Raw genomic sequence first — 9,096 nt, 5'->3', positions numbered from 1 at the left:
TCCGACCTTTGGTTGTTGATTGATATTGATTGATCCTTGGATATTGGTCTTTGGTACCATCCAAGTTTATCTCCATTTAATCGAAACTCGCAGTTTGCTTGAGTAAGATTAAACCGAGTTATTGAGATATAAACTCTTTGATATATCTTTTTATTGATTGAGTCTGACTGTCTAGTTGATTCTCATAAAAAGTATATTAGAGTTTGTCCATACAGATTGCTAAGCGAAATATTGGGTGGTGTTGTTAGACCCCCACTTTTTAGGCTTAATATAGTGTGTGTTTAATCTGGACTAGGTCCCGGGGTTTTTCTGCATTTGCGGTTTCCTCATTAACAAAATTTCTGGTGTCTGTGTTATTTCAATTTCCGCATTATATTGTTTTATCTTTATAATTGAAATAATACAGGTTGTGCATTAGATCATCAATTAGAGTAATCCTACCTTTGGTTTTTGATTGTAATTAATTGATCCTTGGATATTAGTCTTTGGTACCATCCAAGTTATTCCTTGTGTTTGATTAAAGACTCGCTGATTTCTATTAGCTCGAGTAAATCAAAACAAGAGAGAGATATTAATTCCTTGAGATACTTTTACCTAGATTGAGTTTGACTGTCTAGTTGATTCTCTAGAAAGTATTTCGGAGTTAGTCCATACAAATTGCTTAGAAAATATTGGGTGGTGTTGTTAGACCCCCGCTTTTTCAATTAGTATCAGAGCAGGCAAACACCTTAAAACCTCATAAGTTTGTGTTTGTCCGATCCTCAAAAGCCTATCCCTATGGGAAATATTTTTGGGAGGTTTGCTCATGGCATTTGTAACGCACACCAGAGTTCCTTAAAGGTTGTTCAGAGATTATTATACTACATCCCCATGGTTGTACATGATAATCTCATCTCATCTAAAAAGGAGAACTTAGATGATGAGATTCAATCTAAAGGAAAAAATAAAAATAAGGAAAGATTGAGGAAACGTTCGCCACGCTCAAGGATATGGACCCTCACTAGATTAACTCTTGATCTCTTTGAGGAATATTATCATAATGGATCAATTGATAAATATCTATTTAGAGCATTCGAATGCGTTTTTAATCTCTTAGGAAAACTTAATTCTGTTAAGTCTAAGAATCCTTCTGAAAAAGGTTCTATACATGTTAAACCTTTGAGTAGTATTGTACAGCCTAGGAATCGGAATAACTTTCCTTCTAGCCAGATGAGTATCCTGATTATCGTCACTATGTTGATTATATCACAGGGACTGTTCACACATATCAACCAGAAATGTTGCATGAGAATTCCTCTGCACATTATGCCTCTTGGTAACAAGCTTGGCACTACCCCATATGTATATATCTTGGAATGGGGAAATAAATGGTTTGAAGTGTGTATAGTTTTGTTATTCTCTTTTCGAATACCAAATAAAGTTTTCTACTGCATCCATCGTCTCTCACAAAGTATGTTGTCACGGGATGCATAACCTTTGATGTGCAAACGGCTAAGAGAAAATCCCCCTCCTCTTGAGGGCCGCGGTTCACAAACGGGTCCAAGCCCATTTTTGGTCTTATAAAGAAGAAGTTCGCGCACCCTCTTCTTCTTCACCCGTCCGCGTACGTGAACCTCTAGGGTTTTGTGTGTTTCCACCATTAAATCCTCCTTGGAGAAATTGAAAGAAAGGGTGTTCAAGATTCACTCCAAGTAAGTAAATTTCTCTTGATCTTTTCATATTTCTAGATCTATGATGAATCCTAGAAGCACAAAAAGGAGTTCTAAAAGCTCAAAGTCTTCCAGCTTGAATTCTCCTTGTGACAAAAACTCTCTTAGAATTAGGTTTTTGGATGATTCTTGTGATAGGGTGTTTGATAAGATTTCCTCAAAAGGGTTCAGTCTAGAAAAGAGATTGGATTTCTCTAATGGGCATGAAGAGGATTTGGTATGCTTTAGAAAATTCAAGATTGGAAATATCTTTGATGGTCTTGGTCAAGGATTTAATTCTCTTACAAGATTTCTATGCCAACATTCATGATGTTGATTACAACAAGATGGAATTCAAATCCATGATTGGTAGAAAAAGGTTTCTTGTTGATAAGGAATTAATTTCAAGGATTACCAAAATCCCTTTGGGGAACGTACGGCTTCCTAGACCAAGTGATGAACGTCCATCATGTGATGATATCTCAGTTCGGCTTTGTGGGAAGAAGGTCGTTTGGAGTCAAGGAAAGTTCCATACTAATGATCTTTGTATTGCTTTGATGGATTTTGGAAAACTTGGTATCCCCAATCTTTGTCCCTCCACAATTGAAAATTCTTGGTGGAGTCATGAGTTTGCAGAATTGGTCTATTTCCTTGAATCGGGTATTCCAAGTCTCGATATTTATGGTTTTATTATCTTTCAAATGATTTCGATGACTTCACCCGTCAATATGTTAGGATACCCTTGCTTGATTAGTTAAATTTGTCGTGATCGTGGATTTGATTCAATTGGAAATTCTCTTGGGTTGCCAAACCGGTTCGTCCGTGTACCTTCAGGCGCATAAGGGAAAATGCTTGCAAGCGACAAAGAATCGCTTCTCTTGACTTTAGTGACCCTACCACCTTGAGCCTTCTTCAGAAAATTCATAAGGGTGTGCGTAAGGTTGATTCAAGAGTGAAGTGTGTTCAAGAACAACTATCTTTGGTTGCAACGAAGTTTCTCGAGCTCAAGGAAGATTTGAACACAATTCAAGCATCTTGGAGTTTCTACGATGAAGAAAAACATGAGTAATTCGTGTTCTTATGGTTTCCTAGTAAGTCTTGTTTTTTGATTAATTGGAAGAATAACTAGTGCTTTGAATAACAATGATTGTGAGTGACTACACATAGCTATTATTTTTCATCTTCTTGTTTTTTTAGGTTTATTGGTTTAAATTCTAAAAATATTTGGAGGATGATGTTTTGCAGTATTAATCTTTATGATTTGTTATATTGCAATTTGTTATGAGATATTGGTGTTTACGTCCGTGAACTATGTTTTTCCCATACTTTGTCAAAAGTAAAGTCGTTCGTGGTTGGTATTCACGTACTGGTAAAAGAATGAATGGACTTTTGACAAATACAAAAGGTAAGCCTATATTGTCAAATATTTGATGGAAGATAGGTTAAAATCTTTTGTTTTCAAGGATTATGTCTATTAATGTCGTTATGCAAATAGTAATGGAAAATATAATGAATCCTTATGTATTCCGCAGTATTGATCATCGCTGATCCATATTTTATGTATTATTGTGAGGCTCCGTAATGTATCTTATGTTGATCACTATGCAACCAAGTTTATTTTTTAGCTTAGTTGTTGTTCCGTGAGATATGTTATGACGAGCATATTGAACTAAATTAATCATCTTGTTTGGTTATTTAGTTACTGCTCCGTAAGTTTTCTTATGTCGAGCAAACAAACGACAATTAAATTGATTAGTTTGGTTGTGTATTCCAATTAGATTAATTATGGGTTCTCTTGTAATTAATCTAGTTGAGTATTTTCGTGTCTCCATAAGTTCTCTTATGTTGAGCATAATCAATTGAATTGATCACTTTTTGTGTTTAATTTGATTGCGTATTCCGATTAAATTAATCATGGGTTTACTTGTGATTAATTTGATTGAGTTTTGGATATAGAAAATCATCCTCATGGTTTTTGGTGTCCAATAAAAATCCTTCTTTTCTTTCGAAATTAAATTCACTCTTGTTGTTTTTTCGGGAATGACATCAAATGGGGGAGAGTTCTTTTGAACTTGTGCTTAATGGTCATATATTGAGGGGTGTGCGGCTGTGGAATTTTAGAGGGGTTATCTTGTATCTTTAAACTCCTTGATGAATGCATTTAGCTTCGGCTTTATGATTGCATCTAAATTAGTTGGTACGTATTTTTCTTTTTGTCATGAAATGTCTCTCTCGGAAATTTCATCATGATCCCGTTCTTGTACCTTTGCCAATTTTATTGACAAAAAGGGGGAGAATTAATGTAGTTCACACTATAAATACATATGGTTTTCGGATCATTGTGTAAGGGGGAGTGGTTTCCATGTGAGATGGAGTATTGACTAAGTGGGAGTGATACATATCACCATAGTATTATTGTTGAAGTTATGATACAATTGAACTTTGACGTTGTGTAATAATACTATGACACTGTATAACAATGATCGAGAACTATGTTTTCTCATTGTTATAGCGACGGATCTTCAACAACGATGATGCTAAACTTTCAACCTTTGGGATCATTGGAGTACTTGGAAGTGAGGAAATTTCGAGGAATGTTGAAGATTAGACATATAGAATAGGAGCTACTAAAGTTTTTTTTATCTTTTTTGTACTCAATATGTATTGATAGTTTTGTCATTAAAATTGACAAAGGGGGAGATTGTTAGAGCATTTCTCGGTCGAACCCGCATGCGTTGCTATCTCAAGCATGTTTGTCAATGTTAGTGATCAAAATTATAAGTCTTGATTTCTAGTCTATTATAGCTAAGTCTCGGACTAGGATAGAAAGTGTAGTTGAGCTCAAGGACTTAATGGCGATTCATCATACAAGTAGAAGAACTACTCAAGGAACCAGTGGAACTTCTCGACAAAAAGGTATGTGAATACTTGAACTTATCTATCACTCAAAAGTCTATCTACTCTATCTCCTACTCTTTGAGACAAGAAGTCGTATGATATATATATACTTTGATTATACACATTTGGTATTTCGAGCCGAGTATACCTCGCCTATCTATATCTCGAAATATGTGTTGGTAAGCTTTTCGCTTGGATCAAGTTTATCTTTACCATGTGACGAAAGTCATGTTATGTTTCAATCATCTTGAAAATTGCTTTGACGAGAAATGGTGTAACAACTATATAACGTCCTCTAAGAATGTTTCAATGATTGAAATGAGAGTTTAGATTACATAACCAATGGTGGACATAAGCACTATTATGGAAACACATATGTGTATAAATCCTATTCCTTGAACCAAAGTTTGCGAACTTTGTTGATCAAGAGAACCGGAAGAATGGCGTGAGCCAAGTCCGCGAACTCCCGAGAATTTCTGCTGGATTTGACAACTACTTGCGTGAAACTAAGTCCGCGAACTCATTCCAACATAGAGTATGTGACCTCTGATTTGCTCATTAGACACACTTAAGAGAATTTCGTTAGACAACAATTTCTCAAGAAACTTATCCAACATATAGTCTGTAACCTCTGATTCTGAAGATGGTTTAAAAACCTCTTGTCATACGTTAACTGAGTCTTTCAATAATTTTCGCTTTCACTTAATCTTACTGTGACTCATTTCTTATAGGTTGGATCGCACATGCACAAATTGTTAGATTTTTTTTGTTTGCGTGCTTTGATACCAATTGAAAAGGCGAGGGTATCCAAATATACCTCAAGCTAAAAAATTTCCTACCTATCAGTCCTTTCTCCGAAAGTGAATGTCTATTTACTGAGTCGAGGCAATACAACTAATCGGTTCACACTTCGTGTGATCGTCTATGGATACGAGATCGAGACAATACAACAACGAAGCATGTTTACTTGATACAAAGGTTCAGACTTAACCAAACACAATACGATTGCTTATCAAGTAAATAGGAATTAACGTTTGTGTAATTTACTTTAATTATAATAAAACAATTATAATACGGAATATAAAAGTGAATGACACAGCAAGATTTTGTTAACGAGGAAAACCGCAAATGCAGAAAAACCCCGGGACCTTGTCCAGAATTGGATACTCTCAGGATTAAGTGATGAGTGCCAAATAATGTATATATTTATCCCTTTTTGTTGGCATTTAACTCATCTTTTGCGCAGTAATTCTACATTTTATCCCATATTCTGTATTTTCATTGTTTTCAAGAATAAATATTTTTCTTACTTAATTTTGCATTTTTAGGTAATAAATAAAGTTTGGATAACTTGCGGAGCGGAAAAGAGCAGAAAAGCGGTGAAAAGCCGGGAGGAATTACACAAGGAAGCCGCGAAGAATGTCGTGCACAAGACCAAAAGGCTAGAAGTGGGCTTGAAGAAGAAGAATTGTTCTTAAAGAAGATATGGGCTTGGCATACCCAAGGCCCAAAACCCTCACCCAAACCCATTTTCTATATCCAAGCCCGTCTCGGATTTCAGCCGTCAGATCGAAGCATTTCAGCATCCTACGGTCGCTCCTATGCCTGTGCATCAAATCCTGATGATTCCGCTAAACACTACAACACCTAACTCCATCTGTGTCGTTAATTTTGTTGTATTGTATAATCCAACGGTCGCTGCAGGATCCACTTCATCTCACCGTCAGATTGATCTTTCATCTCCATATCCCACGGTCGAGATTCGCCAAACATCTAACTCGATGATCCCGCTACACACCATAGCGACCGAACCCTATACCCATCGCCAAACACACCCTTCCTCAAACCCCATCGACACCATCTTCCCCCCCCCCCCCCCCCTCTCTGCAACAGTACCACCATCTTCTCCCCAAATCACTCCACCATCTTCTCCCCAAATCACTCTACCACCACCACACCTAAACCCATCATTACCATCACGTCCTATCTCTTTATCAACCACTGATTTCTCCAATTTCTCATCTTTCTTCTCACTGAAACCCTAGGTGAGAAATTGGGGATATAAGTGATGTTAAAGCAACAATTGGAGCATGAGATGAACGAGGAGAAGTAATTGGAGAGTGGGTCGACGAGATGGAGTGAGTATCTCAACACATTAGGTAAATCAATTTTACCTAATTTTCTGTTTTTGGGGAAAAGGGGTTGGAACCCTAATTCTGATAGGGGGAGTATAAATTTGTAATGTTTTGTGTGAGGGGGGGGATATATAAAAGGGATGCTCTCTGGACTAGCCAGTAGAGAATTAAAAACCAAATTATTATGCAATTCCAATTTCAGTCTTCTTATGCAGTTACAGTTGATTGTTGTGTGTATGTTATGTTTGAATTATTTTGCATGATGAATGCTTGTGTTTGTAACATGTTGAGCATGAGCTAAGTAGCAACAAGCTAAGGCTGTGATGAAGCCTTGGTGCACTGTCAAGTGGTAAATTGCTAGGATAGGATGCCATATGCTTGTTTATCTTGTGCATTGGGAAGAAAGCAGTGCTATGATTGCTTGTGATTGATTGTGCTGTCAAAAGACAGTCAATACTAGGAGTATTTCTGTTAGCAAGCTGTTTTTTTTCTTTCCTTTCTATTGTATGCATAGGACTCAACTCAACCTAGGAATATGCTATTTGATTAGGACACAAGGTGGAATCTAAGCCTTAGCTTAGCCACAATTCCTTTTTTTTTTCAGTCACTCAACTTCAGTTCTGTGTGCTTTCAGTTCAGTTTATTTCCTTGCCTGTTTTTCTTGCATTTTGAAGCTGTGTGCACTGAAATCAGTACACAATCTCACCCCTGCCCTTGGCTTACAGCCTTGGTTCCTTGCTGTTGTTATTTTATATCATCTGCCATCTATTCCTTGCTGTTTTGCCATCTTGTGTTAACTGCTTTGTTGTGTTAACTGTTTTAGTTCTTTGAATCTGTCACATTACCTTGCTTTGATCACTGCCATAGTGCCCTGCACCCATTGATAGCTTAGGTTTCTCTTATAGTGCTCCCACTCCCTGTGGACTTTCCCCTGCTTTCCTTCTATTCTATAAACTTGGCCTTGTATACTTGCAAGTTTCTGTGTGTTTTCCATTGGCACACCAAGTTTTTGGCGCCGCTGCCGGGGAGTGGTAATGCCATCTGCTGTTACCTGAGCTGCTGCTGCTGCTGTTGCTGCTGCTGGTGCTGCTGCCAAGCCAAAGCCAAAGCCAAAGCCTGTTGTTGCTGTTGCTGCTGGTGGTGCTTTCTCTGTTGCTGCTGCTGCTGGTGCTTTCTCTGCCAAGCTGTGCTGTGCTGTTGCTGCCAAGCCAAAGCCTGCTGCTGAAGCTGTCAACTGGGCTGCCAACTGAAGCTGTCAACTGGGCTCACCTATTTCTTTGCTGCCGGGCTTGTGCAACCTCTGCTGCTGGGCTCTGTTCCAACTGAGCTGGGCTTAGTAACTCAATTTCGCTGGGCTTGCCTTTGCTGCTGGGCTTCGCTGCAGATTCTGCTGGGCTGTGTTGCTGAGTCACTTCAATTGCTGCTGGGCTTGAGCGTGAGCTTAGGACGATCTAAAGCCCAACTGGGCTGTGCAACTAAAAGGGGACTAAAAGCCTATTTTTGGGCTTCCCTCCAAAAAACAAGTAAGCCTAACCCATGAGTTAACCCACTTGGGCCTCATTTAAATTCAAATTCGGGCTTGTAATAATTAATTTAATTATTTATTTGGGATTGTAATAATTTTTATTTATTTTCTTTTTTTTTTTTTATATTTGGGACTGTAATTATTTTTTGTTTTTTTTTTTTTTTTTTTTTTTCTTTTTTTCTTTTATGGGCTTGTCTTAATTATTATTATTGTTTTTATTTTCTTTTATGAGTTGTGCTAATTTATGCTAGGTTTAGTTCAAAAAATTTTTTTTCAAAGCCCAATTTTAAACCAAAAACCAAAATCCCTTGTTAGTCCAACACCCATTCAAAACCAAATCTTCATAACCCTTGTGGGCCAAACTGTTTCCGATTGCTCTGAACATGTTAGTTAAGGTACCTACTAGGACATGATTGTGACCTACAGAGACCAACAAACAGACTTGTTAGAATTAACCCAGACGAACCTATCGAAATTCTAAGTTCTGAGGGAGACAGTCCAGATCAACCAGAAACAATGGGAGAACCCCGTACCCTCAAGGATTATATGTACCCAACTAGAGCCAGTCAACCTTCTTGTATTGTGCCCGAGGCTAATGGCCATTATGAGCTGAAATCAAGCACAATACAGATGCTTCCTATTTTTAGAGGTGTTGAGAATGAAAACCCGTACCACCACGTGAGAGAATTCGAGGAAATTTGTGGAACTCTGCGTTTCACTCAAATGTCCGACGAAACCCTGAAGTTAAGGCTTTTTCCTTTCTCCCTGAAAGATAAGGCAAAGGCCTGGCTCTATGCTTTACAGCCTCAATCCATCATGACATGGGATGACCTCATAAAGGAGTTTTTCA

Source organism: Papaver somniferum, chromosome 2, assembly GCF_003573695.1.
Source record: "Papaver somniferum cultivar HN1 chromosome 2, ASM357369v1, whole genome shotgun sequence".
Taxonomy (NCBI): domain Eukaryota; kingdom Viridiplantae; phylum Streptophyta; class Magnoliopsida; order Ranunculales; family Papaveraceae; genus Papaver; species Papaver somniferum.
Note: the sequence above shows the minus strand (reverse complement) of the source record.